The following is a 6,651-nucleotide window of genomic DNA, read 5'->3' on the forward strand; positions in this document are numbered from 1 at the left end:
CAAGGGTCGCCCTCCCCCGGGGGCATTTTTTTATTGTATTTCGCCCCCCCCTGGGGGCAGATCTGCCGATTTTTCGGCGGATCTGCCCCCAGGGGGGGGCGAAAACCACTAGACACCAGGGATATAGTATTTTATGTTTATTTTGGGGACGACCCCCTTGGGCAAGGGTCGCCCCACCCCGGGGGCAATTTTTTTTTGTATTTCGCCCCCCCCCCCTGGGGCAGATCCGCCGAATTTTCGGCGGATCTGCCCCCGGGGGGGGGGCGAAAACCACTAGACACCAGGGATTTTATATTTTGTGTATGTTTTGGGGGCGACCCCTTGGGCCAGGGTGGCCCCCCGGGGAATTTTTATTTGTATTTAGCCCCCCCCCCCGGGGGGCAGATCCGCTGATTTTTTGGCAGATCTGCCCCCGAGGGGGGTTGAAAACCACTAGACACCAGGGATTTATTTTTATTGTAAAGTTTTTTTTGGGGGGGCGACCCTTTGGGCAAGGGGCGTCCCACTGGGGGACACATTTTTTAGTATTTGCCCTCCCCCCACGGGGGCAGATTGCCAATTTTTGGGCTGATCTGCCGCCGGGGGGGGGGGCGGGGGGGCAAAATCCACTAGACACCAGGGATTTTGTTTTTGTTGTTTATTTTGAGGGCAACCCCTTGGGCAAGGGTCTCTCCCCTGGGGAGTTTTTTTTTTCTGTTTCGGCCCCCCGATGGCAGACCAGTCATTTTTTGGACGATCTGGCCCCGGGGGGGGTGGAAGCACACTAGGCGCCAAGGATTGTGTGGTGTGTGTGTAATTTTGTAGGCCCATCTGCCCCCAAGGAGGGCAGAAACCACCAATACGGCAGGGATTTTTTTGTTTTGTGCTGGGGGTGCCCCCTTTGGGAAGGGTTGCCCCCTAAAAGGGGGCACAGAGGTGTTGCCCATTTCGGCTAATTTTTTTACGCCCATCTACCCCCGAGGGGGGGCAGGATCCACTTAGGTACCAGGGACAACTTCTAAGTTCTTGGTGGTGGGGTGTTTGTCAACAGGCAAAGTATTTGTATTTGTGATTATAACAATTTATTTCTTCTTTTTCTTCTAGTTCAACGCTTTTGCTTCCTTTGCTGTGGATCTTAGCGGTTTTGGCAGTAGTTGTCCAGTGGTTTGCATAGCTGCATGTTTTAGGTAAGTGAAAGCAATTTACTCCAAAGGAGTATTGTTGACATGCATGAATGACATGTTTGTAGGTGGTGTACTAAATGCAGTATTGTGTGTTTGACATTGTCCTTAGATTTGAGCACAGTGATGTTTGTGTTGTCATATGTCTAATTTGCTTTTTTCTTTTTTCTTTTTAGTGGGATATCATTGGTGATTGCTGTGTCTGTGCAGAGTAGTTGCTTGGTGAGTAGCTATTTCAGGCAACTGAGTGGTATAGTTTTTTGTAGTACATAACTCTTTGTGATAAAGCTACACTTTGTTTATTACTTATTTTAGTGCTAGTTGTTGTTGGCAATCCATTTGTTGTTAGGATCATGGCTAGCCGCAAAGTGACCGCTCAGCAGGTTGTTCGCATGCTCTTTGAGTCGTCTTCAGACCATGATTACGACACTGACTCTGCATCTGAGGCAGAGGAGGAAGCAGGAGATTCTGGAAGTGAGTTTTCTGTCCAAGAGTATTCTTCTGATGAGGAAGCTACTCTCAGTGCAGATGAAGGGCCTGAGTTAGAGGAGGACATTGATGTGCCAAGAGTGCAGCAGCCTGGGGCTGAAGGGTTTCCCATTAGAAGACCTGACACCTGGATTGCCCCAAACATGGAGCAGCCACAGTTACCTGCATTTACTAGTCTCCCAGGGTGTAGAGTTAATACGGAAAACTTTCTGCCTGTCCATTTCTTTCACTTGTTTATGGACGATGTATTTTTGGAAGAGATTGTGGAGCAGACAAATGTGTATGCAGAGCAATATTTGCGGGACAACGCTGCCAGACTTAAGCCTCAGTCTAGAGCTACTCATTGGGTTCCCACATATCTGGAAGAGATGAAAAGGTTTTTAGGTTTGTCTTTTTTGATGGGGTTGATCAGGAAGCCGTCACTGGCTTCTTATTGGTCTACTAGTCCCTTGATGGCAACTGCTATATTTCCTGCAACTATGACACGTAATCGGTATTTGCTTCTTCTTCGTATGCTGCATTTTGTAGACAATGCTTTAGCCTTGCCACGAGATCACCCTGATTGTGACCGCCTTTTTAAGATTAGGCCTGTCCTTGATCATTTTGTGGATCGGTTTTCAGAGGTCTATGTTCCAGGCAAAGAGATAAGTGTGGACGAGTCTTTGGTCCTTTTCAAGGGGCGTTTAGTTTTTAAGCAGTACATCCCTAGTAAGAGGGCACGGTATGGGATTAAATTGTATCTGCTGTCAGAAAGCAGTACAGGATATGTTTATAATTTCCGGGTCTACACTGGTAGGGATTCCAGTATTGACCCTCCTGGTTGTCCGGCCACTTTTGGAGTTAGCGAAAAAATTGTGTGGGAACTTGCTAGACGGCTGTTTAACAAAGGTCACCATTTGTACGTAGATAATTTCTACACTGGAGTGCAGTTGTTCAAGGAGTTGTTTAGGGTGGACACTGTTGCTTGTGGCACAATCCGTTCTAACCGCAAAGGCTATCCAAGGGAGCTTGTCTGTAAAAAACTTGAGAGGGGACAGTGCAGTGCCTTGCGGAATAATGAGCTGTTAGCTATGACATTTTCAGACAGGAGGGATGTGTACATGCTATCGACCATCCATGATGAGAGTACTTCCCCTGTGGCTGTTTGGGGTCAGGTTGCGGAAGTGCGCAAACCTGCGTGCATTTTGGACTACAATAGGCACATGGGTGGTGTTGATAGAGTAGATCAGAGGTTGGAACCTTACACTGCTCTTCGTAAGTCCTATGTGTGGTATAAAAAGTTGGCCCTACATTTATTTCATTTGGCAACTTTTAATGCCTTTATTGTATACAAGGATTGTTCACCTGAGTCAAGGATGACTTTTGTTAAATTTCAGGAGTCGGTGATAGAAAGCCTTATTGTGGTGGAACCGGCAAGAGTTCCTAGAGTAGAAGTGGTGGAGGATGTGGCTAGATTGAAAGATCGGCACTTTCCAGATCACATTCCTCCCACTCCCAAAAAAGACATGCCCACAAAGAAATGTAGAGTATGTGCCCGGAGATCAATCCGGAGGGAGAGCCGGATGTACTGCCCCGAATGCCCTTCAAAGCCTGGGCTGTGTGTGCCTAGCTGTTTTAGAAGTTACCACACAAGGAAAAACTTTTGGGAAATACCGTGAGCGTAAGCTGTCTGTTTTATATTTTCCACGGTTGGCATCTGTCGTGTATTTAGTTTGAGGTTTTGTGTTTGTAGTTTTGTGCCTATTTTATAATTAGTAGTTTATTTGTTGTTTATAAATAAAAAAAAGTGATTGCGGTGTGCGTGGGGTGGCGCTTGGCTGGCGGTGTGCGTGGGGTGGCGGTGTGCGTGGGGTGGCGCTTGGCTGGCGGTGTGCGTGGGGTGGCGCTTGGCTGGCGGTGTGCGTGGGGTGGCGCTTGGCTGGCGGTGCCAGCCAAACGGCAGTCCACACTCCCATCAGCTGGTGTGATTCTTGTATCAGGCATGTGGCGTATGTAAGTGATGGGCCCTTGAGTGGCGCGGTCTGTCGATGTGAGTGTTGTAATGTGCTGGGCCCGTGGCTGGCGGTGTGAATGGTCTTGTGCGTGTCATGTATGAAAGGTGTGTGAATGGACTGTAAAGCGGTTGGTGCCTTGTCGCAGCTTTACAGCTCACGAGCTGTGAGTCATTGGTTCACTTTTTTGCCTTTCAGTTATTAGCAGTGCATTTCATTTTTGTGAAATCTCTTGTTAATAAAATTTGATCCACTGAACCATCACTCACCCTCGTGCCAAATCCAACCAGTATGTGTTGTAAAAAATGACAAAACCTGCTCCGCTGTAATCAGGCGTCGCAGCACACCTGTGACACGCTAGGTGCCTCGGGTGGGACCCCGATGATGAAGCATGCCACCAACTTGGTTGGTGGGTGAGGGGTCTTCTTCACATAACCTAAGTGTTTCTTTTCACTATTTTAGTGTTTGGCACATCACGGACGTATGTGCACACATCAAAATGATATATTGCAAAAATACCTATCCCTTCTATCTCTTCAGGTTTTGGGCCTTATTCTGTTGCAGGCACCTGGCCCACCCACACAAGTGAGGTATCATTTTTATCGGGAGACTTGGGGGAATGCTGGGTGGAAGGAAATTTGTGGCTCCTCTCAGATTCCAGAACTTTCTGCCACAGAAAAGAGAGGAAAAAGTGTTTTTTTGGCCAAATTTTGAGGTTTGCAAAGGATTCTGGGTAACAGAACCTGGTCCGAGCCCCGCAAGTCACCCCTCCTTGGATTCCCCTAGGTCTCTAGTTTTCAGAAATGCACAGGTTTGGTAGGTTTCCCTTGGTGCCCGCTGAGCTACAGGCCAAAATTCACAGGTAGGCACTGTTTTCTTCCAAAATTTTGGTTGTGTCCACGTTGCGCTTTGGGGCGTTTCCTGTCGCGGCCGCTAGGCCTACCCACGCAAGTGAGGTATCATTTTTATCAGGAGACATGGGGGAACGCTGGGTGGAAGGAAATTTGTGGCTCCTCTCAGATTCCAGAACTTTCTGCCACAGAAATGTGAGGAACATGTGTTTTTTTTAGCCAAATTTTGAGGTTTGCAAAGGATTCTGGGTAACAGAACCTGGTCCGAGCCCCGCAAGTCACCCCTCCTTGGATTCCCCTAGGTCTCTAGTTTTCAGAAATGCATAGGTTTGGTAGGTTTCCCTAGGTGGCGGCTGAGCTAGAGGCCAAAATCTACAGGTAGTCACTTTGCTAAAAACAGCTCTGTTTTCTGTGATATGTCCACGTTGTGTTTTGGGGCATATCCTGTCGCGGGCGCTAGGCCTACCCACACAAGTGAGGTATCATTTGTATCGGGAGACTTAGGGGAACGCTGGGTGGAAGGAAATTTGTGACTCCTCTCAGATTCCAGAACTTTCTGCCACAGAAATGTGAGGAACATGTGTTTTTTTAGCCAAATTTTGAGGTTTGCAAAGGATTCTGGGTAACAGAACCTGGTCCGAGCCACACAAGTCACCCCTCCTTGGATTCCCCTAGGTCTCTAGTTTTCAGAAATGCACAGGTTTGGTAGGTTTCCCTAGGTGGCGGCAGAGCTAGAGGCCAAAATCTACAGGTAGTCACTTTGCTAAAAACAGCTCTGTTTTCTGTGATATGTCCACGTTGTGTTTTGGGGCATATCCTGTCGCGGGCGCTAGGCCTACCCACACAAGTGAGGTATCATTTTTATCGGGAGACGTGGGGGAATGCTGGGTGGAAGGAAATTTGTGGCTCCTCTCAGATTCCAGAACTTTCTGCCACAGAAATGTGAGGAACATGTGTTTTTTTAGCCAAATTTTGAGGTTTGCAAAGGATTCTGGGTAACAGAACCTGGTCCGAGCCACACAAGTCACCCCTCCTTGGATTCCCCTAGGTCTCTAGTTTTCAGAAATGCACAGGTTTGGTAGGTTTCCCTAGGTGGCGGCAGAGCTAGAGGCCAAAATCTACAGGTAGTCACTTTGCTAAAAACAGCTCTGTTTTCTGTGATATGTCCACGTTGTGTTTTGGGGCATATCCTGTCGCGGGCGCTAGGCCTACCCACACAAGTGAGGTATCATTTTTATCGGGAGACGTGGGGGAATGCTGGGTGGAAGGAAATTTGTGGCTCCTCTCAGATTCCAGAACTTTCTGCCACAGAAATGTGAGGAACATGTGTTTTTTTAGCCAAATTTTGAGGTTTGCAAAGGATTCTGGGTAACAGAACCTGGTCCGAGCCACACAAGTCACCCCTCCTTGGATTCCCCTAGGTCTCTAGTTTTCAGAAATGCATAGGTTTGGTAGGTTTCCCTAGGTGGCGGCTGAGCTAGAGGCCAAAATCTACAGGTAGTCACTTTGCTAAAAACAGCTCTGTTTTCTGTGATATGTCCACGTTGTGTTTTGGGGCATATCCTGTCGCGGGCGCTAGGCCTACCCACACAAGTGAGGTATCATTTTTATCGGGAGACGTGGGGGAACGCTGGGTGGAAGGAAATTTGTGGCTCCTCTCAGATTCCAGAACTTTCTGCCACAGAAATGTGAGGAACATGTGTTTTTTTAGCCAAATTTTGAGGTTTGCAAAGGATTCTGGGTAACAGAACCTGGTCCGAGCCACACAAGTCACCCCTCCTTGGATTCCCCTAGGTCTCTAGTTTTCAGAAATGCATAGGTTTGGTAGGTTTCCCTAGGTGGCGGCTGAGCTAGAGGCCAAAATCTACAGGTAGTCACTTTGCTAAAAACAGCTCTGTTTTCTGTGATATGTCCACGTTGTGTTTTGGGGCATATCCTGTCGCGGGCGCTAGGCCTACCCACACAAGTGAGGTATCATTTTTATCGGGAGACGTGGGGGAACGCTGGGTGGAAGGAAATTTGTGGCTCCTCTCAGATTCCAGAACTTTCTGCCACAGAAATGTGAGGAACATGTGTTTTTTTAGCCAAATTTTGAGGTTTGCAAAGGATTCTGGGTAACAGAACCTGGTCCGAGCCCCGCAAGTCACCCCTCCTTGGATC

The sequence above is a fragment of the Pleurodeles waltl genome, chromosome 8 (genome assembly GCF_031143425.1).
Source record: "Pleurodeles waltl isolate 20211129_DDA chromosome 8, aPleWal1.hap1.20221129, whole genome shotgun sequence".
In the NCBI taxonomy this organism is placed as follows: Eukaryota; Metazoa; Chordata; class Amphibia; order Caudata; family Salamandridae; genus Pleurodeles; species Pleurodeles waltl.